We start from the raw sequence: 26936 nt of genomic DNA on the forward strand, positions 1-26936 counted from the left end.
GTGTTTTCTTTCTTTTTTTTCTTCTACTTTTTTCGAAGCTTTTACAATTAGAGAAAACATTGCCACAACCTCTACGTATGTATCTATCAGCATTGTTTATGCAACTGACTATGCAGTACGGATGCATCAGTCAACATTTTGCCCATCTTTCTTCACTTTTTACCAATATGTATTTCAAAACAAAACTCAGACATCTTATTATTTTACCTATAAATTCTTTAGTATGTGTCTCTAAGATGTAAGAACTTGTTTGAAATATAACTTTATTTTCAAATCTATCAAAATTGACAATCATTTCATTAGATAACTTAATACCCACTTTATGTTTAGTTTTTCACGATTGACACATCCATATGTTTTGTGGGTGGATTGCTCAAATGAGCATCTAAACAAGATTTACGCATTTTACTTGTATGTTATGTCTTTCGAGGTTCTTTTAATCTGTGATAACCTTCCCCTCCACCCACCCCATCCATGCCTTTATTTGTAGAAAAATTCATGTCATTGTCCTAGCGCAGGTCTGAGATTCTGAGCTTAGCTACTTGCTTCCCTGTTGTGTGATTTAAATTGCTCCTCTGTCACTCTTATTTTCTGAGAGCTAGAACTTGAAGCTAGAATTGAGTTCATTTAATGTTATTATTTGGTGAGAATATTTGCTAGATGGTGCTGTGAACTTCTGATCACAGCATACCAGGAGGGCGTAATTTCATTTGTCCCCACTGTTTGTTTTAATGACAAACATTTTATTTATTTATTTTTACACGTTTACAATGATTTTAAAGTTTCTTATTTAATTTATTACTCAATAAAATTATGTTAATGATGCAGAAATCTGTCAGTGAGTTCAGGGGAGCCAGGGCCAACCCCAGTAAAGTTCTCCATCAGAATTGGAACCAGTGGTTTTACCCCATTGTTGGTTATTTCATAGTTCCATGATTTTTAAAGGGGATTTTATAGTATATCATCCCTGCTGTATTTCTTATGTGTAATTTTTCTATAAAGGACTTTTCCTTAATAACAATTTATATCAGAAAGATGGAGAAAATGCATGATTCTATCAATTTTCAGAACCAGATATTATCTTCTAGTATAAGATCTAGATATAATTATAGATATGTTCAAAGTGTTTTAGCAAATTTTTACAAAGGTTTTCTTGGGGAACTTTTTTGAATTACTTCTACAAATTTTTTTGATTAATGCATTTTGATAACGTTTCTTTTCATGGTGCCAAGAAATCCCCCTTTTTATTTTTTACTATACATATACTGCGATATAATGGGATTTATACACTCAGAAGGTATTTATTGAGTGTCGTTTTCCTTGGCAAGCAGAGTGCCAGCTGCTGAGGATGTAGCTATGTGCTCTGCTGTCTCATAGAATATATAGTTTGTGTTTGTTTTCTACTCAATGTCATGTGATTAAAAAACAAACATGTTTTGACTCTGTTTCGCTTAATTTAGTGCTTCGTGTTCTATACTAAACATTTTAACTAAAAATATTTTTAGCTGCTTTTAGAGTCCCTTGCCCTAGTATCTAAAATAGGACAATAAGGGGATTTGAAAATTAAGTTGTTCCTTGACCCAAAGTGAAATATTTCCATATGTTGTTGCATGTGACAGACAAGGACGTTTTTATTATTTGGGAAAATAAGAAGATGGAATAATGGGGATTCCCCCCAAACTAAAAGTAAATGACAAGATTCTGTGCTATTTTAACATAAGCAAGTGTTTGAACTTAATTTGACTTCTGTTTTAGGGAAATAAGAGTGACATTTTATGGATGTCTTCATCTCCTGTAATTAAAGTGTTTTTCTTAGGAGCTTTAAAGCTGTTTTTAAATTTTAGAGAGTGTACAATTTCGAAAGCTTTCGGATCATTTTCTTGTATCCATAGCCTGTATGAATGGGACTCGTAATGCATTCCTTTCTCTAAGGAATTCTGTGACTATACTATGAGATAATGACCTTGATACAATATTGAATTCATCAAGAAATATACTATAAATCTGAGGTTATGATTTATATTGTTTTAGTAGGTATGTGATATTTTGTTGTAAATTTTAGATAATTATTTAAGTAACCACTATAATTCTAAAACTCTTCTTAGATGTCTTTTCTGGAATAGAAACTACTCTTTTACTAATGCTAAGCTAGTATTATATAGCTTTTATGATTATATGAGGTGGGGCAGAGGCAAATTATTGGCATATACTTAAAAGTAGTTTTTTGCACTTGCAAATTGGGAAGATAAAAAATCTTTACATTCTGCTTATAAGTCTCTGCTATCATGTTTTATCGGGTTTTGGATAAGTGCTGGGAAGCAAGAGATATTTAGAATTGGTATTATGTTTTCTTTGCTAGCACCTTATTAAGAAATTTAAAAGAGATGAAAAGTGTAGCCCTTTTTAATTGTGGTATCGTAACTTGATATTATGTCAATTGAAAGGATAGTTGCATTTTTGACTTGAGGAAAAACCTTGATCTGCATAGCACAGAAGTTGTCAAAAATTTGTTAACACATAAATATTGACTTTTAATTTGTTGAAAACAGAATGCTAGTATCAAGGACACATTCATAAAAGTCTAAAAGAAGTTGGTGAAAAGTAATTGTTATGCAACATGAAAAGAATACCAGGGGAAAAACTGACAGAATAGAATAACAGGAAGATTAGTCATTTCTGGAAGGATTAAAAAAAAAAGGTGGGGAGTTCAGGGGAGAAATATTTTAAACAGGAATGTGGAGCTGTAAGTGACATGCTGAAAGAACAGAATAATACTGATCACATTGAATTCCAAAATATGAAATTTGTGTTAACAACAGACAAAAACAGAAATGGACAAGTTTCTCTATTAGGTATTAAGAGAACCCTGTAAAAATAAAAGAATGAATTTTACTTCTTAGCTGAGATGACTTCTCTTAGGCCAGCTAACAATGTCAAATGTTCATGAAGAAAATTTCTTCCTTTTAAAACAAACTAAGGCTCTCCTATAAGTTGTAACACTTTGTATTTCATGTATACGTATATACACTCATATATAGCAGTTCCTGTAGAGACAAAACAAAAAAGTAAACATCGTGTGTGTGTGTGTGTGTGTGTGTGTGTGTGTGTGTGTGTGTGTGTGTTGGTGGAATCCCATTAATGCCTAGTTTCTACTCAAGGTATTTGGGCATTCATGGGACAGGTCTTGCTGGACACTTTTTTTTTTTTAACATCTCCGTGTTCTCATCTGTCAAATGGGAATAATAATACATGTGATTCAAGGTTGTGTAATGAGAATGTATTGAACTGGTAGATATAGGTATATATACCTGACACGGAAATGGCATTTGGTCCTCATAAATTATAATACTGTATCCAGATATGCAAGACAGGCTTGTATGACTCATTCCCAATGAACACATGGGAAGATGAACAATGATAGTAGAAGCTCTTACTGATGCCTTGATATCTTATAATCTCATTTGATAGGTTTCATATGTATCCATACTTGACACATAAAAACTGTTATATCTCTTGGCCATCCTGTAGTAGCTCCAGTAAACAATAAATCACATAAAATGTGTTTAAGTAAAGTAAGTACCTCTAGGGTTATATAAGCATGACCTCAGGACAAAATCTACTCATTTGAAGATATAAAGAAAAAAAATTATTTAATTGCAGAAAATGACTTATGCATACTAAAATAAAGATATGGAAGGGTATAAGTGGATGAATGACCATGGAAAAAATACAGTAAACAATAAACTATTAAAAAAGATCAAATTGATCTCATTTAGAGATTCAAGACTTCTATTATTTTATGGAACCATATGAAATATATTATTCTGTATCATTGAATTCATAGAAATGTGATATGCAATCAGGTAAGCGTTTCCTGTTGATCTAATGATAAATTGTAGTACTTTCATGGCTCACGTGCAGATAACTTGCTGAGATAAATTCTAACTCCAGCACATAATAAGCAGTTTACATGAGCAGCAAATTAACTGCTAAACAAAATCTCTCCCTCCCTCCCTCCTCTCTCTTTCTGCCTTTCACCCTTACCCACAAAAACGCAGACACTTTTTCACTCCTCCCCTGCACACACATGCTGTCCCCCAGGAACAGCTGCATAGGAAATGTGTTTTCCAAACTCCTGAAAACAAACGTTATCTCAAACATTGAAAGTTCTTCCTTTTCCTGGTTGGGAAACACTAAGTCATATTGAGTTGCTTGTAGATTTTTTAAAGCCAGTATTTAGATTTATTTAAAGCATAAAGTTGTGAGGACAAAATGACTCAGGAAATTGTAGTGCATACTTAGAGCCTTTCACTTTTAGGTCACCAGTTTATATTTGGCTGACTTAGTATTAGTTAAGGATCAGTTATAGTTGGTGCATTGTTTGGTTTCTAGGAGAAGCTGGGAAGCTCACTGCAGCTTCACCTGTTTTGACCTAAGTACTGGCTAGAGTTGATATTTATTAATATATTTCTTTCTAGATAAAGCCAAGTTAAAGGAATTAACTAAAAGGGAGTAGACACAGAGTTGAAGTAAGTTAGCTTATTCATATAATACCTGTTGATTGATCTTTCTAAAAGTAATATGTGATCACACACTTAGATTTCCCTGTTTTTAATTGCACTGTCATTAACTTCAACAAGAAATAAGAATTATAACTGCACTAGATAAGTTTACCAGTCAGTAAGTTCAAATATATATATTTGTATGGTTGTATAACTAAGTCATGATCTTCCCAGTGTATCACTTCATATTTTGTATATCACTTCATATTTAATGTAACACATAAAAATCATGTGTTATGATCTGTTTTATGTAAAAGCCTATGGGGGTCACTTTGGTTTGCTCACCCAAAAGATGACAAATGTATTTAGAATTTTTTAATAACTTTTGCGTTAACTCAGTGTTAACATTGAAGGCAGATAAATCTTTTCAGCCAAAGAGAAAATCAGGCTTATCTGGGTACAATGTATAATACCACTGCTCAAGAATTTCACAACCAAGGTAGTTATGTAGAAAGAGGTAAAGAATTGACACCTTTCTTCTGTGGAAGTTTTTGTGTGTAAAAATAATTGAGAGTAAATAGACTCAAATGCATCACTTTAAGCTTTGCCACATGGATACCTAAATTTCTTCTTGCGAAATGTTACCAAATGGCTGCAGTTTCTTACAGCTTGTGTCTAAATTCTAACAGAGGGTAAATGCCTTCACCATCACTGTATTGTCTTTCTGAAGTTTTCCTGGTTTCTTGTGCTGATTTAGATATATTTGGTTAAAGCCAAAACAGCCGACGCTAACCAAAGCTAGTCCAGAGAGGCAGGCTTGCTGCCAAATTAAAGAGAGGGATTGGTTTCAGTATTCTTCACTGGTTTTTCAACCTTACATTTGGGACCCGAGGTTCTTGATCTGGGGTGTCTGAGATGACCCAGATGGCTTTGTGTCCTCAAGAGCGAATTCAAGGAAGATCATTTCAGCTGTTGAATATTCACGTAAATCTCTGGGCCCAGGGTTGGTTCATCCCCTTTCTCAAGGGATCATCACTGGGTTCCTCCATCCATCCTTCTCTTCCTTCCTCCCTCCCTTCCTCCCTTCCCCCCTTCCTCCCTTCCTTCCTTCCTTCCTTCCTTCCTTCCTTCCTTGTTTCCTTCCTTCCTTTCTCTTGCTCTTTTGATCGCTGGATTTCTAAAGCTTCTTCTAAGCTCACAATTATTGTCTTGGCCCTGCACTTAATTAAATTTATTTGGTGGGAGTAAAATATACAAATGACGGCCAGCAATGGTAATCCCTCAAAACAGAAAGACTGAATGCGATGATAATCAGGTTACTGTTACTGCCTCTGAAGTAATGATACTCTTGAAAAAGGAGGTGAAAACTGAATTTGTCCTTCACTTTTTTAAAATATGAGAGTCACATAAAGCATTTGTTAATTCCTTAAACTAGTAAGCATCATTAAGAGACATGGATATAGACTTGTGTATTATATAAGTTTAATATGTATGTCATACATACTGTATTAAGTTTTAAAAAAGAGACAAGGATAGGGGACCCTCGTCCTGCTAGGGTTCTCACCAGACCTGACATTCCTTATTTCTTTTCTTAAGTGTTGAACACACCATCAGCTTTCTAGAGAAAGCATAGGGTTGGCATAGGCTTAAAACCATAACTCAGGAGCTGCATTCCCTGGATCTAAGACTTACATTTGCTTCTTAGTAGTTGTTTCTTAATAGTTTTTGTCCTTTGGCAGCTTGCCAAACACTATGCCTTGGATACTTCAGATATGCATCTAACTGGGAGCCTGTCTACCTCTTTGGGTTGTGAATCTAAAATAAATTAACACATATAAAGGGCTGATGGCATTTCAGGGCACACATCGAATACCATATACATTAGCTATTATGAAATCTTAATTTTATGTAAATAATTTCTAATATCTATTTATTAAAGGCAAACTTACAATATACAAATAAATAAAAACCAAAACTAATGTCGTTTTAGCGAAATGCTTAAGAGCTTCCGTTCTGGAACTGTGCATCCTGGCTTCAGATCACGGCAGGCTCTGTGACCTTAAACATGTGGTGTAACGTGACTGAGCCTCAGTTTCCTTCTTTGAAAAACGGGGTTGTGATAATATCTGGTCTGTAATTGCTGTGAAGATTAAATGGGATAACACGTGTAAAACACTGAGAGCAGTCCCGGGCCCTTTATGACCATTCAGTGCATTAGCTATTGTTCTTATTACTTGGATGATGAAGTGAACGTGTGAAGTTTCTTATTGCTTTGCTAATGAAGTGAACATTAATACACGAGAAGCATATTATCCTCAGAATCTGTGTATGTAGGGTTTCAGTGTTGCTAATTAGAATTGTTATTCTCTACTGTGCAGAGAACACATATCTTGGAGTTCATAATCATTCTCTAATAAGTAAATACTTATTAGGAAAATAATCTTTTCTATTTTTTACTTTTTGTAGCGCTATTTAAAATTTTAAAAATACCTAGATACTTTTTATATCTGTAGGATTTTAGCTCTGAATAAATTAGTTAAGTAAAGTAAGTGCTTTGTTGATGTTGCCAGCTTAACTCTATTGTGCAGCCATATTCTAGCCACTGATTAAGTTGAACATCACTGGGAAGAAGACAGACTCATCAATAGCATCAAAATGGGAATATGTAAAAGGTAGAAGCAAAGAAGTCATTGTTCTTTCTGTAACGTAAGGATCGTAAGACCTGGTATTTCCCCATCTGTTGGCAGTGTTGTAAAGATTATGAAAACATTAGCATTTGCAAAACAAAACAAAACAAAAACAAAAACAGAAAAGTGACTATTCCAGGAAGGCAGATAGAATATTAGGAAAGAATTGACCAAAATTTCATGATGCCATTTATTTTATATGGTAACATCCTTTCTTTCATTAACAGGAAATTTTAGGGCAATCCACTTGCTTATTAGGACTGGGAAGGGTAGATGAAAATTTAAAGGCTTTCTAATAATAAATTACATCTTTAAGAACATGTTTTCCATAGAATTAAAACCTTAGAATTTCACAGTTACTGTATATTTATCACCTTGTTTGGGAGTAGATTTTAAGCATGATCACAGGAAAACACCTGTTTTGACAGCCTGTTGGAAAGGTGCAAACATACGGGTAAACTCTAGGTGTAGAGTAAACCGAATGCTTGGCTAGCATCCTGCAAGGAGCTGGGTCTAAGTGGTCTGCTCCAGCTTCTGCTGCCGCTGCTGCTGCTAATATTGCTGGAAAAGAGATGTGGCTGACCTGGCATATCCTTTACTCTTGGTGCTGCAGCAGTTTCTGGAAATGTTGTATAAGGGAACCTTCTGGATCCTTTTCACGGCACCATGGCAAGAAGAAGCCGTATCTTATCTATTGAAGATAAAGCATGGAGTTGGCTAATGGATGCTGGTGAGTGAACAAGGCAAATGGGGAGCCAGTTTACGATACCTTTGGGGTAGGCTTACTCTCTCAAGGACCGAGACGGCATCCGTAGGAAAATGGCCTCTGATAATCTGGACATCAATATGCTGTTGTGGAGAGGAATCATAGTTTTATCACCAATGACCTGAACCTGTGACCTTGTATAAGTTCCATAAATAAAGTTTGTATTTTTTTCCTGGCTTAGTACTTGAAGATACTAATCCTGAAGTTTGTTATATACCTCAGTATATGGAGCATGATTTCTTACGGAATTTCTGTCTCTATTTGATCTTTACTCTTGTTTTTCACTGGACCCACAGTGATTTTAAAAAATGAGTTTCTGGTATATGAAAGCAATTATTGTTCCTTTCAGTTCTCAATGAGCACCTCCTTTTTTCCCAACAGTATAGAAGTTTAAATTAAGAAATTATTGAATATGCATAATTTAATTCTTGCCAGGAATATTCTTTTCAAGTCAAGATAATTATGTAAGTAAATTTGTAAGAATTGGTCCTTGTAAGATAGTTATACAGGATGGATCTGAGACATTAGCAATAAAGAAACTTCATTAATAATGTATTTATGTACCAGTACAAGTTACTTTCCTTGAGCGAGTTTCTTTATCGATAAGGTGAATAATTTGAATGAGCTGTTTCAGTTTTTCTCACTCTAAAGTTTTCTCAATCTAAAAATTTCTTTCCCTGAAGCAGACGCCATTTTTGACAAAGCTTACTATGTGATTTGAAGTACATATATATTTTTTTCATCTTATGTTTTTTAATGGACGTGGATATGTTCCAATTAATAGATTACCTGTGTATTTCCTTACTAGATTGGACGATAAAGAAATATTAAGTTTGCCATAGAAGTATAGATAAAATTTTTTAGAATAATTAATCTATGTTGAATAGGTATTTCATAAAAAAGGTAGACTTAAGGTTAAGTTTAGGAATTTAAACGCTTTGGGAAGTCATGTAGGAATTCACCCGTTTAACTTTATTTTAATTTTTAAGAAATTTATTTGACTATAACCTCTCCCCAAGTCCCCCAAACACAGTCTTTTTGAGACGTGCCTTTGAACATTTGGTATCATCATTCAGCCAATAAATATTTATTGGACACCTACTATGTTGCCAGACTAGATGTAGGGATACAATTGAGCACATTTATCAAAAATTTATCCTCTTGTGATGCTTAGCAACAGGGAAACCCTGGTTTATATAATCTGGTCTTGTTACTTAGGTAAGATAGTTTAGTAGCAATATAATATTTATTTTTAAAAAGCCATTACCAATTTTTCTATTTCCACTGCTAATAATCCCAGTGTACCATCTAATCTGAAGAGCTTTATAAATGGACTATACTATTTCACACTGGCAATATTTATTCGTTTCCTTGTCCTCTCTTTTGCACACTTGTGTTTTGTTTTAGTTTTTATTGATTAGATTGTTGAAACTGATTTTCATGAGTGGGATTGAGGACATAGGTCAGAAAAACAAACTGTAATTGATTTTTTAATAGTTAAAGTCAGATTATTACATTTTAAAATCCAAATTCACTTCCATTCAGTTTTTAACATAGGGGGTCACTAAATATTTTCTTATCCAGACCTATCATATTGACAAGCTATGTTGTAAAAAATTAAGTTTTAGTTTAAATCAACATCTAAACTTAGGCACTGTTTTTACAATAGAAGTATTTGTAAAAGGAAATTCAGATTCCTCTTCCCTTCCCTTATAAAATCTCAATTCTCTCAAATTTAAAATACTACCTGCCTAGGCAGTGTTGACTATTTTGTAGTATAAGGGTTTTTTGGTAAAAAATGTCTGCCTTAATGGATGTAAGTGAGTTTGCCCAAGCAAGGACTACTTGTTCATGTAAATTGTACATGTAATAACATTATATATATCAGAGTGTGAGGGATGGAAATCAACCTTTTCCAAAACAAGAGTCTATGAGCTATTTGACACCAAGTAAAATAGATTATGTATTACTATTTTGTTAACTTGGGTTTAAAAATATAAGGAAATACCTGAGGTAGTAGAGTTTCTTCTTATTTAATTCTAAAACAAGTCTGTAGTATTGATTGATTTGCTTCTGGTCTTGAAAAACTGACAGTTCCTAATTGAGTCTGCTTGTTTTTTATTTTGGTACATATTAGGGATTATTAAAGTTTTGTCAGAGTTTATATTCAGTTTCTGACTTGATTTTATCCAGCTCATTGAAGCAAAATTGTCTTAGGGTCTGTCTCTTGTAGCTGTTTAATATCTAATATTCAGTGAGTGCCTGCAAAGGCTTTTGAGCAGTTGGAGAGCTTTGAATAGTGGTGAACAAGCTGTAAACCTCTCCGTGGAAAATACATTATGAAGCCCCAGGTTCAGGAGAATCTCGTGACCAGTTTACTTGACGAGACATTGAAACCTACTAAGTTAATCACCTTTTCCTTTCCTCTCCTCTTCTTCCCTTTTCTTCTTCTTCTGCACTTTTCGTCTTTGAACACTCTTTGTCCACTTGCTTCCTTTTCTTCATATTCTTCTTCTCTTATCTCGTTGAATTCCTTCAGTGTCCCTCATCTGATCATAATAGAAAGTCATGCATTTGATGAAACATGTTGTGCTTATTTAAAAAGCAGTTTTAATTCTTTTTCAATTTAACCTTCTCTCTGTCTTTTCATTTTCTCCTTTAATAATGAACGACTTTGCCTTTTAATCGCTATTCCCTTGTAGGTTGCACCCTGTGACATTTTATATTTGTAAGTTTCCTTATCTTAACATAAATGTTATAACAGCAGGATTTAGAAATTTTATGAAACATAGTAGATTTGTAAACTCGGATGCAGTAGGCATACTATAATGTGTTTTCCTTACTTTTCTTTCTAGAACTAGAGCTCCATTTCCCCTTCCACTGTGTTTTTGGCTGTCTGATGGGATGCTAGAATGGCCTACCTCCATGTATTTTGTTGCATTTCGCCATTGCTTCTTTGTCCTGTCGGGGAATTTTGGTGATTCTTTTCAAGCGCTACCTGAGCTCTGTGCTAGTTGTTCCCCTTCCCCCAGGGTCCCCTGCTGTGTGGCCCTGCCCCCACTTCCCCAGCCCTGCCCATTGACAGAGCCTTGGGGTCCCTCATGGCTGCCTCTAAACCCTTGTGAGGGCCGGAATATTCCTCCCCTGCTGCTACAATTGAGCCCAGTGCTGGGTACCACGTTGCCTTCTACACTTGCTTTCAGTTGTTAAGGCTTCCCAAGCTTTGGCTGTGGCGCAGCGATCCTGCTGGCAAAACCCTGGAGCTTTCCTGGCCTCGACACTCAGTGGTAGCAGCAGGTGTTGGGATCTCTCCAAGCCCCTAAGACCCTGGGAAGCAAGCGAATGGCCGTTTGACATAGACCTCAGGAATTTTCAAAGCAGCACGAAACCTCTCCAGAAGATATGTGAAGGTAAGATTCTGATTTCTCTAGGAATCTGTTGAGAAGCTAAACCATGAGTTTAAAGGAGACTGACTAGCATTGGAATCTATGAAACCCTTTTTTCTCCTTCACCATTTTATTGAGAATTAAAAGTTAAAAAATAAAACAGAAAAGATTTTTTTTTTTTTTTTTGGCCAAAGCCTGTATTCTGTTTACTTCCTTGTTAATGTTTAAAGCCAAAAACGCTAAACGATTATATCTTCAAATTCTTCAACCCAAATTCCTAAACCCATAATTAATTCAAAAGGAGTAGGAAGAGCAGCTGAGATATTGGTGGTGCCAGGGTGCATTATTGTTCTTTGTCCAAAATTACTGCCTAGCATTCTAAGTGTAGCAGACTCTCTCTCTTTTTTTTTTTTTTAGGGCTTTACTTTCAGTTTTTTTTTTTTTTAAAGGGATTGTTACCCTGCTCCTAGGTTTTTTTTGGCGGGGGGGGGGGGCGAGGGGGGGAATCACTCCATATGGGTGTAAATAACCTGGATGAAGAATATATGTGGGGCATTTGTGTGTGTAATGAGTGGTGGGACAGAGATCAGCTGCATCTGAGAGTGAACAACACAAATTATTTCTTAGCATTTTAGCTTTTGTGGCAACACTTACTTATTTATAACCGTTTGTTCTTCACCCTGCCTCCATTCATAGGCATTAATCTATGAAATGGTATTAAGACGCCTCTACTAATGTGAGGTCTTTGGCAGCCTTACTCTCAAATCGTGTCTTCTTTTTTCCCCCTTGTTTTCAATGGACTTAATCTCATAATCGATTCCCTATAGTTGAAATCAAGGCTATTGGCTACTGTCACACTGAAACCCTTTCACTTCAATTACTAACAGTGTAATGGAGGTCTTAACGATGAAAAAGAAGAATGTTTACTGATAATTTTACAAAGTGAAAAACAAGATTTATCTTTGGTAGTGCTCATTTTGGATGATGCTTTTTAAAACTAAAAGGTGTTCAACAGAATATTTTATTTACACTTGAAAATACCTAAGTGTTATTTCTTCTAGAGTTCAAAGTATAAATAAATGGAATGTTTTTAAGTCTTCCTAGTGTAGTAAGTTGGGTGGTAGATTTCAAATGTAAAAAAAAATAAGGGAAATTTTAATGCTTTGATTCTTAATATTGATAATGAGTTTGCAGTTTTTGAAAGTGTATGGCACAGTCTTAAGGTGGGAGTTTGCCTTTTTCTCAAGTGGGCCTATTGACTGCATTTTCTCTTTCTCTCTTAAAATTTATCTGGAATTCTTATATTTCCCTATGACAAGAGATTAAACAGAATATATATGTATACACACATACATAATTTTAAATGATTTAATTAAACATTATGGTAAAATGATAGACTGAACTTATGGATATTTATTAGGTTGCTTTAAAACTTTAAAATAACTTCAAATATTTTTAATGGAACATAGTGAATTAGTAGTATGTATTGTATTTAACATTTTGTCAATAAAGTAACTTCACAAAAGCAAGACACAATACAGTAATAGAGTTTAGTGATTATTTTGGGGGGCATGCAGAAAAAGTACATGATTTCAAAAAATAGTGGTGCCGTAAAGGTCTTAACAAATAGAGAACCAATAATTTGCAACATCTGAAGCCCAGGGCCAAGGCCAGAGTCCAAGTCATTGACTTCTAATCCAGTGCCCATGCTTCTGTTAAGCAATACTACTGTTTACGGAAGCAGCAACACATTTGAGGGGCCACCTTACCGATGTCTGCAAAGTAATGAATGGATTCTAGGAATCGAAGAGATTTTCTTCAGTATTAAATACGTCTAAGCATGGATGATAAACATGAGCTTATTATGCAAAGGTTAAGGCCTTTAGAATTTCTTTTTTATTCCTGCCTTGCTTAGTGTGGATTTTCTTACAGCTGGATTTTGAAAAGTACTGTTGAAGAACCATTAAAATATTTCTGTTTGAAGGGAGTATAGAACTTCTGGCAATCCATTTATTTCAGTTCATTATCCTGTAAATTGGGCAATTATCTGAAATATTACATTGTTAGAATTGAAAAATTAGAACAGTGTGCAAATCTAGGCAGTTTGTTTTCTGTTTGTGCAAATAAAGGCAGTTCATTTTCTGTTTAAGCTAAAATTTTTTACTTCCACTGCTTCCAAACTTGAGAAATTCCTTAGTATGCACCTTTAAATATAGCTGTTTATATGTGATATCCTAAAAGTGGAATGAATGTACATTATATTTTCGCAAAATTATTTGATATATTTTAATTAAATGCTTCCTGGTCCTGGCTTAGAAATATTACTTCAAACTCAAAAATTTCCTGACTTTGCTGGATACCTACCATCATTAAATAGGACCCTGCTCAGGCTTCTTCTGTGTGATTCCTTGAGAGATGTAATTGTAATCCAGACCCCTTGCACAATATTCAAGATGGACTCAAGACCCAAAACGGACCTAAGAAAAAATCTGTGTGCAAAATTAAGAATGTAAACTATGAATTCTCTTTTTAGGGAGCTTAATTTGAAAAATAATTGAAGTATTTTGGTATAGGAATATATAACACTGATTTCCAAAAAAAAAAAATATGAGGCACTTATTCATGGAAAGTCTTAAAAGTCTTATGCTCGTTCTCAAAATAAGGTCTTAACCCTAATCATTATTATCTCTGAGTGTTTCTGCCATCACTCAACACATAAGACTTGTGCCTCTGAATTCCTATCTATTCTTTGTTGCTTCTTGGAGGGGATGTGAGCTGTCCTGGCCAGTGGGCTATGTGTAAAATATTTACAATAGATATTGAGAAATGTGAAATGTAAGCCTTTTATGGTATATTTCCTTTGTTCTAATAAATAAACCAGAGTCACCAGCCTTTTTAGACACATTCTTGCAGGAAAAAAAGAAGAGAACAGATCTGCACATGGTCTGAGCAACTGAAAGAGAGGACAGATCTTGGGATGAGCCCAGATATTGATATTTTTGATATGTTAGAGGAGTTTTACACTTACAAACTAAAATATCCCTGTCTATTATTTATTTTGTTATATGGAAACACAAGTTGGCTGAATCATAATTATTCTAAATTAAAGTTATCTCTGTAGTTAATAGTAATTTATTGATTACCTACCACCTCCAGTCCCATAATAATAATTATCTCATTTATTCTTCACAAAAACACCTTGAAGTATGTAGTGTTATTATTTTACGTTTACCAGATAAAGAAACTGAGACTGAGAGAAGTTAAATAACCTGCCCAAGACATCATAGCTAGACACAAGGATTTGAACCCAGGATGTATGGTTCCAGTGTTAATCTTCAGAGACCCTTATCAGTTGTAAGCTCTGGCAGTGAGTACTCGTTCCCAAATTCCGTCCTCAACCTTTTCATGGCAGAGTGCCAACCAGATGCATCTGCCTAAACCTCTTCTGACTCAGTATGGGCTTCTGCTGTCCACTCTCTGGCTATTTGACCTTATAAAGATTATTACTTATTATCCTTTCTCAGAATAATCCCATCTGCTCTAAAATATCAATAATATAATGTCTTGGCAGGGTTTTTATGAATATTTAATTTAACGTAATGAAACGGGGTACGCCAAGCACTTAGCACAATGGCTACCATATAGAAAATAGCCAATAAATTGTTAATGATATTATGTAATTTTCCCAAGGTCACACAACTAGAGTGATCAAGTCAAAATTCAGACCTAAGTCTGTGTGATTGGAAAACTTAAATGAAACAAGAACACATATATATTTACACACTTTCCACAAGCAACAGAAGCAACAAGAACCACTAAAGCAAAATTAGTCATAAATAAAAGAATATAAGTTCATCTCTAACCATACCTTTTATGTTGGCTAAGTCACAATGTCATGTGTGCTGACAAGAAAAATAGTATAGATTAGTGGTTTAGGGAAATCTCTAAAGTAAGTCTTCTAATGATTAGAATTTCAGCCCTGTACAAACTGTGTGATATTAAGCAAGTTACATAACCCCTCTAGGATTCTTTATCTATGTATGAAGCTAATAATAGTACCAATTCTTTTGGGTTATTGCAGGTAGGAAATGATATACATTAAAGAGCTCTTCCAATAAATGACTTATTAATGTTAACAAAGATGTATATATATCTTTAAAAATGCAGTATGTTCTCAGAATGAAATGCATGGTTCATGAAAATCAGAAACCCCTAGAGTTTTAGAGATGGATAGGATCTTGGTGATTTCATGATCTTCCATTCTCCGGGAAGCTATATGCCTTCCCTGTCAAAGCCATGGGGAAAGAGGGGAAAAGAAAAGTCATCAAAGATCAGAATTGACCTAAATATGGGGTGGTTGCACTATCCAGAAGGTGGGTCACCTTCTCTCAATCTGGGCTGATGTCAGTGATCGGCACCTCTGTCACCGCATGGTGATTAAGCAAATGGTAGGATTGTCATTCTTGTGCTCTTTCTCTTTTGAAGCAGAATTCAAACCAGTGCTGGGGCTCACATCCTGGAGAGTTAGCCTGGACTGAGTGGAGTCTCAGAGGTTAGACTTGAATGCTAGTCATATCAGGGACTTCTCGATTTCTTGCTGCTTAAGCATCTAGTCTCCCTTATTAGGTTCTCAGCTTCTTGAGGTCAGGGTGTTTGTTTTATTTTTTTTTGCAATACCTTGCACAGTCTGGGGAATAGTGGGCATTCAGCGCATGTTGGATAATTAAATAAAAGAATATAAGTTCCTGAAATGGGACAGAATACCTCATTTAAGGATGTCATGGTCACCATAGGGATTGGCTGCTTTGTGGGAAGCCTGGGATGCCCAGGGATCCCTCAGGGACACAGGAAGGGTTAAGGCAGATTCCAGGGGCAGACCAGGGAGCCGAATGTCCAGAACCTTTGTAATGACTGGTTTTGGGACCTGGCATAATTGAATCTGTCAATTTAGCCTGATTAATGAATGTACGAATAAAGTATTTCAAATTGTTTATAAAACTTTCAAGCAGAGAACATATTTCAAGAATTAACAGTGATTGGAGTCCATTTGCATTTGCTTTTTCATACAGTTATAAATAGTATGCTGGCATTAAAAACTCAATTTTGGTGCCAGAGACCTAAGGAAAATGAATATTTAAATATGCCATCAATGTGTATACTTTTATATAAAGAAGTTATCACAAATATGGTTTTAAATATGTAATATTACAAAATTATAATTTTTAATATATGAATATAAAATAAAGAGCTTATGTGGATGATGTGGGAGGTCAGAATAATTATCAAAGCTGAAATATTTGTGGGGATAATTGGTAAATATTGAGTTTTTTTCACTGTAAATTTTACTGCTCTTTTGATACATATTCCCCCATATAACAAGATTAAAGCATCTTATAATTAAAGTCTATATTAAAAACATAAGCCATACTAAAAAGAACAAAGAAGATGAATTATGCTTAGTGTTAACCCCAACAATTATGTTGACACTCAAATTGCCATAAAGGTGTTTTTTGTTATCTGATCAGGCATTCTAATTTTTCGGCATGGTGTATTCAGGCCAGACCCATCAGCTCCTCATATGCAAACCCAGAATATGTGTGCTGGCACCTGAAAGACGGTTGTTTAGAAAACTTCATCTGAGAGTCAGAATCAAGCCAAATGTTTCCACGAACATTTGGGTCTCCTTCATTTGAAAAAGACCGTATGTTGTGGCAGAGCTTCTATAATATTAAGATAGTGTGGATCTTTTCAGAGTATCTCAAGATGAGACTCATACATCAGTTTTCACTAGCGCTAAGTTATTACACCTTTTAAGAATTTGGCTATGGAAGACACACATTGATGTGAGAGGAAACAAAAAATTGAGTCCAAGAATGGAAAAATTGTCACTAACTCATATACCTTATTTTATAGAAAGGTAGTCTCTCCCATGCTTTTATTTTCAAATGTGCCTCAGAGCTCTTCCTTTTCTCACTGAATCTGTCTATACAAGCATGCTACAGATGGAAATAACTCACACACATCTGTGTGTGCACACATGCTTAGAACAGGAATTGCAAGATATTAACCCTCTGCGAGTCTCTTTAATCATTTACTTTTATCACTCTGCAACCCTGAGTTATGTGGGGTCCAGTGTTCTGTGATTTGTGCTTTTTTTTCCTCCTTTTTCCTTGTTTCTTCTTTCCTAATCCTAATGCCTGTTTTTAGTTTATCTTGGCAAACTATCGTGTGAGTTTTAATTAGGTACTAAGTTTGAGAAATTCAGGCAGCAGTATGTAATAACTTAGAAAAGGTAAGCGCCTCGTAAAATCGTTTGCACACGAAATAAGTTAAGTACGTGAATACCCGTTTCTCTCCACCCAGCCTTTGCTCAGGACCTGTGCTCAGCTATTTAATCTGGTGTCTTTTAACCCTTTTAAAAACATATGAGGCAGTGGTACAAATAAAATCAGTGGGATCTCTCCCTGAGGAGAATTTTGTCATTGGAAATAAAAGTGTCAATGCTGAGGAAAAAAATGTTATAAATAATGTGAGTGGTGTTTGGTTATCATCACCACTCTTGACTGCTTATCTGGCAATCAGCCTTCAATGTATGAATTTTTTAAAAGAATCTTGCGATTTAAAAAAAAAAAATAAGGAATTTGCCACATGGAACAAGCCAAACAAATATTTAAGAATACTGTTTTTATTTAGATGGTCAGTTGTGTAGTTAAACCATTGTGTATGTGTTTGTGTGTGTGCATTTATAATACATTAGACATAATTGGCAGAAACTATCACCGTTTCTAAATAGAATTGCAAATATGGTAGTATAGCCTTCCAATTAAGAACATTGTCTCTGGAGCTAAATAACATGGGCTCAAACCCCAGCTCCGCTTACTTACTGTTTGTGTTTCCTTGAATAGGTTATTAGACTTTCTCAGCTTCTGATATCTAATCCTTATAATGGGGATAATAAAAGAACTATATGATTATTTTGTGAATTAAATAAACTAATAAGCTGAAACCATGGAGAGCAGTACCTGCCATACACTGGTTTTCAGTAAGTTGTTCTGATTTTTTTTTTTTTTTTTTTTTGCTTTGTTTTATTTTATGTCTGGTTTCTAACAGAAGTGATTATTTAGTCTCCTGTAAGGAAGTAAGGCTGATGGGAAATGATGTTCTTGCAGAAGGTGAAACAGAGTCAGTGAGTTTCCTTAGCCAAGAGGTCAAATTCCCAGAGGCCAAATTTATGTGGTAGGGTGGGGTCCAGAACTTACAGAAGCTTATGGATGACTGAGGGGAGGGAGCGAGGCTTAAAACAAAAACAATCTGAAGCCATGTTCTTGGGCAGTGGGTGTTTGCAGTAGTGCCCTTTGAAAAACTTGGGAAACCAGCCTCAACTGTCTCTACATCAGTTCTCCATTTTAGTGACTTACAGCCAGAAATTTCTACCAATATCGCTTTAAGCCATTGTTTTGTTATTTTTAAGAAGTATTCATACCTGTGACATACTAAATAGGCTACATTCATTATTTAAAATAACTTCGGTTGTTTTCCTTTCCTCCAATTTGTCCCATCATTTTCCTGGAAGACTTTATTTTACAGAGTTTAAGGCAGGAGTTCTTATTTTATGGAATAAACTTTATGGCCATTAGACAGAGGACATACAGATAAGAGCTTTTACCTGGGATGATTTGGACGTTAGTTTTTTGTTAGACTTTGTATTACTCTTTTGAAGTTAGGAAAATAGGGTCCCGCGGCTATGTGTTAGAAGGTTGCCCAGGCCATTTAAAACCACCAGTATCATGTACAACAAAAAGCAAAGGTTGACCCAGAGGAAAGAATGCAGTACCTCCAATTACAAACAGAAGGATAGCAAAGGTGATAGCTGTGTTAGTGATTCCTGACCCTGGGTGGGAAACCTGTCCTGTCCCAAACATCGCTCTGTCCTAGGCCCCACCCCAGTTCCCTAAACGATATCACTGTAATCACGTAAGTGACCTATATTATGTTTTTATTTTTTTTATTGTATTTCCCGATTACCATTTAGTTCTGTTATACCTCCCCCGGAATCCCCACACTGCTGTCCATGCCCATGAGTCTTTTTTCCTCTGTTCCATCCCTCCACACCCTGCCCTCCCCGCCCCGCCCCCCTGCCATAGTTGTCAAACAGCTCTCTATCTATAAATCTGTTTCTGTTTTGCTTTTGTTAGTTCAGTTTGTTTATTAAATTCCACATATGAGTGAAATCAGATGGTACATGTCTTTCTCTGACTGGTTTATTTCACTTAGCATAATACTCTCCAGGTCCATCCACACTGTCACAAAGGGTAAATTTTTCAAAGTCCCAGACTGAAGGTTCGAGCTTGTACTTTCTGTTATGTAATTTTAGTTTCAGAACTGTTTTGACATATTTGCAAACAAACATTAAATAAATTCTCATGTAAGAAAGGAGTACCTAACTGTATTATATTAAGATTACCGTATGGAAATGGACTCCCTTAAAACGGACATTTCAGCTCAGAGCAAAATTTGATTTTAAGTTTATTATAGGACAAAAATTATTTTTAAATATCTTTACTGGATTGAAAAGTAACACGTTAAAAAATAAAGTTAATTATTTTTTAAAAAACTAATTGTTATTTTTTAACATAACAGAACCTCAAGTTAAATTAAAATGATTTTTAAATTATTTTGTTGTAATTTCCATTTCAAAGGTATTTTAATTATGTTTGTCTTCAAATTTCACATTGAAGTCTTTAGATTTTATGCTTAAGTCTCCAAATAGGCTATTTTCTACTTGTAACTCAAATATACCAATTCTTATGGAATCAGGTCAGTTTCTACTTAGGGTTCATAATGTTCTTGGTATTTTTGATAGAAGTCAGGATCTTTACAACAGAGAAGACTAAAAATCATGTAAGAAGACTGGGCATATCACTGAACTTTGACTCTGTCATTTAGTCTCTTGTGACAGGTCTCTATTTAATGACCATATTACTAGGGGCGTATCATGCGCCCTTGGAAGCGTGGCCAACCAACCTTTTGCCTCCTTGGACTAAATAAAATCTAATAGAGATAACACACCGCACAGCCCCTTTTGTAAATTCTACTTCATCTTGTTTGTGAAGTAATTCATTTATCTGAAAAGCAGTATATACACAATTTTAAAAGTACGCTGTGAAAAGTAAATTTTTTTCTCAGTCTCGCCCACTAATGATACAATTGTACGTTGCTCTCGTGAGCACTGAAATTGAAAGCATAATTATTATTTTTATAATGTAATTGGTAGTATAAATGTTAATCATTTAGAAGAATAATAGGGTGGGAAAAAAAAAAGTCCTAACGCTTCCCTTCCTTCAAGATAAGTCATAAGTTGTAAAAATCAAGATCATCTTTAAAGTTTATTCTACAATTTTGAGACTGATTTCTGTTGCCCGAAGGAGTTTAATAAACACTGGAGAAGATAGAATTTACTATGTCAACAAAGTATATTATTTCCTCAACAGCTAGATAAGTCAATGTGTGTTTATTGAATAAACGAATATGTTCTGGTTAAAATCAATGAGATGAATGAACGGGTAAACTTAGTGGTAACACAGTTTACTTCCTGTTTATTAGTTTCAGGAAACAATACTTATTTTAAAGTACTATAAAAAAACTCATTGAAAGAAATTCCTTATGTTCTCTTGTGGTAACAGCCACTTATAATAGGATGAGAATTTTGTAGATTATTAGGTATTGTTTATGTAGGTTGAATTATCCTACATCCACAGCACTTACAGAGCTTTTGGAAATCGGTAGACGAGGATACACAAATTATAAACAAAAGGGTAGTTGGTACTGGTCTAAAACTAAACATTGATCCATGTGATTGCATCCGAAATAAAATAAATAGAAAGGGATTAAGAAAAGTACAGCGGTTTAGAAGAATTCAGTGGGTTTTTTATCCTTATTTTCATTTGGTTCTGATGGTAACGTTATTTCAGGAACACTGTGCAATACCTGTTTTTAAACATTTAGCCAGCAGCAGCAACACCCAAAAGTATATTAGGTGTCTCTGCCGACAAAAGAAAGCATTGGGCTTGACTGACACTGTCATGGCAGGTTTTTAACTCCTGGAGGAAAAGTTTGAGGAAACACGTAAAATATCCATATGAATGTAAGGCTTGGAAGCCTTAAAACATTATGGGATAAGTAAACTGGAGTGGGAAGTTGCAGAGAAGGGAGAGCCTTTGCTGACAGAGAAGCCAGCTCCCGTTAGTGTATGTGCTGGCAATCATGCCCTCTCTTGGGGCTTGTTCCCCAAGAATGTATCCCTTGTGCTAAGTAGGGTACTTGTGTAAAGACACTCTGTAGACTTTTGAAAATATTCGAACAACAGTTCTTCAGGGGTTACTATATAATTATTTCTAGCTGTTACATTTATTTATCTTGGTGCCAACTTATGGAGCTAGTTTTTGATGTGTGTTACCTACAGTGTCTTATTTCATAGCTTGAGAAAGTACATAAACAAGATTTAAGAAAAATACAAACATCAGTGGCTTTCTTCAGTAAATAGAACAACTGGAAACTTATTTCATATTATTTTGTAAATGAATAGCTGAATGTAACATTATATCCATGGCATGTGAAAAAAATTATGAACTAGAAGAGTTGAATGTCATCCTAATAATAGGAAATTATTTAGTTCTTGTTTTTCATAGTAGTCCATCTTGAACAATAAAAATCACAAAACCCACTCAAGGATATTTCAGGAAAATTGATGCTTAAAAAAAATAGTACTTAAAAAATGAGCACATAAATGTTTTGCACTATGCTACTGTTTCATCACTCAATTCTCAATGTTAGAAAAGTTAGCTGAAAATATTCTTGAGGTTTATAGTTTGGATGATTAGGGATAGGGCATTGTCAATGAAATGTATGTGTGTTCTCTTTTTATATTGATATCATATTATATATATAAATATATATAATACATAATATGGATAAAATATGATGTTGATGTGTTTTTACTTTTTAGGTAAAATAACTAGGGAGCAGATAACTGATTTGGTTGAGGATGTTTGAATTTACAGAAAAAGCATGTGAAAGTCATTCACGTGGCATCTGATAGGGCTGTATTACAGAATAGGGCTATGTTATTTATAGTCAGGGAGAATGTATAGTCAGAAGAAGGGATATAAAGACAGATCCTAGTGATTGCCTAGTAATCAGCAGTCAGAATGGAGAAAAATCAAAGAGAGTGACAGATAACACACAGAGTAATAAATAGTAGGAAGGGAAGATGGTACATTATCAAGAAAGAGAAATAAGTTGGTTACGAGTGCCAGGTGCCATGGAGAGGACCAGAAATGAGAAAAAGACACTTAGTCTGGCAGTTAAAAGCAACTTTTGAGAAAGCAGTCTGAGTAGAACTGGGAAGGAAGAGGTGGAATCCCCCTTGGAAAACCAGATTCCAAGATGAATCACTAGTAAATTGGAAGGTAGGTAGTAGGACTCAAGTTTAGACAACTCTGTAAAGAAATTCAGTGATAAAAAGAAGAGAAGTCATGGATGGCAGTGGAAGAATTCAGCCGGAAAAAGATCGTCATAGGAGAGTGGAGGTTTGTTCCACCCATGGAAACATTTTTGTCTTCCCAGTAAGGAAGGCGCAGGAGGAGTCATTGGAGAGGAAAAGAATGAAGATTCATGAAAGTGAGGATAAGGGAGGGGACTAGGTCTCGGGGAAGTTGAGAAGGGGTCAAAAGGTCGTTAGAGAGGTTGGCCTTAGAAAGGGGGATGAACCCAGCACTTCCTGGGAGGCAGATGGAAGGAGAAGGGGCTCAGCCAAGGGGGTTCCTCTCCCTAGCGTCGCTTTCTCTGTACCTTCAGTTTCACCTTGTTTGTGGGCTGGGTGGCTCACTGCCTTGTCTTCATACTCCTTTGTGTGTTGCTTTTTAAATCTGTCAGTTTAACTTCGCTTTGCTTATTGTCCCATTTGACTGTAAATTTTGTGAGGGCAGAGGACATGTTTTGCCCATGTACACATTACTTAATGAGAGCTCCCTTTTCATGTGATTCCCTAACATATTCCACTAACATCAGAGGATGGGCTTTGCAGCCCAGCTAGGTCATCAGAGTACAGCGCTGAAGGCTAATTAGCTGCCTATGTGAACCTCAAAAGGTGTTTCTAGAACAAATCCTTAATTTCAAATGACTGGGAAAGGTTATTAAATCAGACTTTTTTTATGTCCTGGTCAAAAAAACTTACAACATAAGAAAACATAAGATACTTCCAAAGCCAGATAAAAATTTTAACCATAATTCATTGTGGAAAGCGGAAGCATTTTTTAAAAAGAAAGTAGTTATGAAAGATACTGTGGTTTATACCACTGTTTCTATCAACCAAATAAAATTAGGTGATGTCCTCAACTTTTCGTCTAATCTACACTCTAGACACAAATCCCTTGGTTAGAATAGTTCAGTTATGTTTTCTGATTCTTTCTTAGCAAAATTAATTCTTAAGCAAAAGTTAAAAATAAAAGGCTGTTTTTGCCTCAGATTTAGAAAACTTAGTAAATATATTTCTGTTTGTTTATAGGAAGTCTGTTACTATTTGTTTTATGGTTGCTACTAATCCACTTTCTTTACTTTTTATATAAATGGTCATCTTTGAAAAAAAGTAGAGCCTTGTAGACACAAAATGATTATAGCTACTGTTTTCATGGCTTTGTTAACCCAATATTATATTGAAAGTGAAATTTTATATCTGTTTAAATTTCTAAATTATGTAAAGCTATAAAGTTTATAATGTATGCCACTTAACTTCACTCCTCCTGAAAATATTTGGTTTTATTTCTATTACCAAACAAGTAGGAAAGGGAAAATTGAAGGGCGAGATAAGATATCTAAATAAGTAAAATGTGGCAGGTGACAACTTTCATATATTCATTTTTCACATTTTTATTATTGTTATCCAAAATAATTTAAAACACTGATTGATTACGACTATTGTGCAGTTGGACAAATATGTTATTGTCTTCTGAAAGTGGCCAGGAAAGCATGAACAGATCCTTTAATTATATATTGAAGCATAATTTTTCCCTGGTCCGCCCCTCTCAGGCCACCTCAAATGACTCTTCAGTCTAGACTCTCCCCTCCAGCCTCCGTGGAGATTTTTAAACACATCTCACTGTCTCACATTTGTACTTCTCATCATTCTGCTTCCCATAGAAGCCTTTCCACTCTTGTCTTCTTCATTAATGGCCACCTGTCTCTCTAGACTCAATACCAGTGACAGTTCCTCTGCGGAGCCTCCCTTGGTCTTTCCATTCCCCAGACTATGGGAGATGTCCCCATAGCACCCTACACTGTTTTCTGTTATAATTGTTCAGTGAGGGTTTCGGCCCTCTGGGGCGCAGCAGGGACTGTGGACCTTAGCTCTGCACCTGCAATGGCTAACGCCACTGTGTAAATGCTCATCTAGTATTGCTTGAATAACTGCATGCACAGATAGCTGGGTGTTTAAATGATTTTCCCCAAGTTTTGGCTCCTACAGAAATTTTTATCTGTTTTCTAGCATTATTCCTCTAGCGCCTGAAACTTATTTAAGTACTCGAGACCTGTTTACTGAGTGAAGGAATGAGCAAATAACAAAATGAAAGTATTAACAAAAATCAGCACCCAACTCCTGCCCAAATGTCAGAGAGGAAAAACAGTGTCATGATTTGGTTGGTAGTGGGGCACCAGAGCCAGACTTCCTGTTTCCATACCAGGTCGACCTGATACTACATCAGGGAACTTGGCAATGACATTACCTCTCCTGTAGTGTGAGTGCAGGGTTTAAATGAGTTCGTGTATGCAAATGCATGTGGCAGGGCTCATGTCCAGTTTCTTTTTGTTTTACATATTTAAATGGCAAGGATTATGTAATTAGGATGTAAATGTTTAAATCTTTGACTAACCTGAGAATTAGAGAGTGAATATAATTTGACGATGATTGAATGAAAGGAAGCAAAATAGTTTAAACTTTGGCTTATTATTATGCATTTGAAAGTACTGGAAATGGAGACTAAATTCACATTTTAGTTCTCCAAAAAATATTTAAGTGCACATTATTTAGTGTACCGTGAAGTTTAAAAACACTTGTTTTATAAGATTGTAGCATTGCTCTTTTCTTCCAGATGTTATTTTCTTTCATTGTCAAATGAGGATTAAGTTAGAAAAATGCAGTCATTAATTAGTGTTCAGGTGATATGATGCTGCTAGGCTAGCTGTGTTATTAGATATAGTCCACAGTTTAGACTAATATACTGACCACAAGTATCTGCCTATTGTTTTTTAAAGAGTATGTATTTTGAAACCGATTTAATATGAAAATTTTCACTAAATGTACTTTGTTTCCAAGAATTACTGAATCTGCTTCCAGCTGATTTCAATATTCAGGTGACTTAAAAGCACAGAGTGAAAAAGCAGCGCAAGATATCATACATTGTTGCCATGTGTTGGTTCGATTCCTCCCCAAAACACAAGGGAGTCACCGTGGAGCCAGTACCAGCTGCCCAGTTGAACTGATGAACAGTAATAACGAGTGGCCATTGTAACTCTGTAGCCTACTGAAGCACAAAGAAGAGCCTACTTTTTTTTTTTTTTCTTTTAAACATATACAAAATTGCACCTGACCTCATTTCATTCCACTTTGTTTCTCGTGGGAAGAAGCCCGAGTCCCAGAATGGTGTGAAGCCTAGAGACTCTGTGCTTTCATTTGCGTCGCGTACCTTGTAATTGAGGGCAGCAGAACAGCGTAGGCTGGGGATCAGGAGGCAAGCATCCTTTTTCATGGGTTTTTACAAACTGTTTTCTGATTCATTCAAATGTGTGCTGAAGCAACAGTCTCCTGACTTACTTTTTATTATACGTAGATGCAATTTTTATTGTCTCAAACTAAAATAAACAAATATCCGAGCACATGTTTTACACGTAAAAACTGCCCTGAGAATTCATTACTCTGTTCTGTTCTGAGATTGAGTAGAAACTTAGTGTCTTTCTCAGTTTTTAGGTGCCACCAACAGCATTAAACATTTGTGAGTTAAGCTTGTTAACTTCTTTCTAAAATATCTTGACCAGCATCTGCTCCTTAAAAGAAAACAGCCGAATCTTAGAATGTATATGGAGGCGAGAACGCTCCTTAGTAATCCAGGTTTGCCTAACAAAAGACCTCCTTAAAAAGTGTCCTGGTTTTAGGTAGTATACAGATCCTTCTTCCCTTTTTTCTGTAATTCAGCTGTTAATGATAACTGTTCTAGAAGTGGAGTACCTAAAAGGGCATATATCCACCTTGAAAATGGAAATTAATTATGTGGAATAAAATAATATTACTATGATTCTCAGGACATTAACTTCATTATAGTAATGATTTTTTTTTTTTTTTTTTTAGTTTTTAAAATTGTATCAGTGTAATTATTTTTGTTCTCTATCCCAGAAGAGGTATGTATATGTATGCATGTATGTATTTCATTTCATGTATGTGTGCATATGTGTGTTCTTACAGTGCTCCAAATATATTTTAATTCAAAGTCACACATTTTCTCTGTGACATTACCAAATGTAGTGAGTTCTCTGGTGGAGGGAC

At 35.3% G+C, this 26936-nt stretch overlaps 1 protein-coding gene across 6 annotated transcripts in view; it reads left to right on the forward strand.

Moving 5' to 3' along the window:
* Positions 1-26936, forward strand: part of MBNL1 (muscleblind like splicing regulator 1) — a 168628-nt gene that overhangs the window by 54979 nt on the left and 86713 nt on the right. The window contains exon 1 of one of the 6 annotated variants that reach the window (XM_090272958.1): positions 10827-11365. The exons of the other annotated variants lie outside the window; for them this stretch is intronic. The gene's annotated coding sequence lies outside the window, so the exon portion shown is untranslated. Of the gene's footprint in view, positions 1-10826; positions 11366-26936 lie in introns of those variants that run through there. 6 annotated transcript variants of the gene reach the window in all.

This window comes from Furipterus horrens, unplaced genomic scaffold (genome assembly GCF_987537825.1).
Source record: "Furipterus horrens unplaced genomic scaffold, mFurHor1.1.pri manual_scaffold_1, whole genome shotgun sequence".
NCBI classification, from domain to species: domain Eukaryota; kingdom Metazoa; phylum Chordata; class Mammalia; order Chiroptera; family Furipteridae; genus Furipterus; species Furipterus horrens.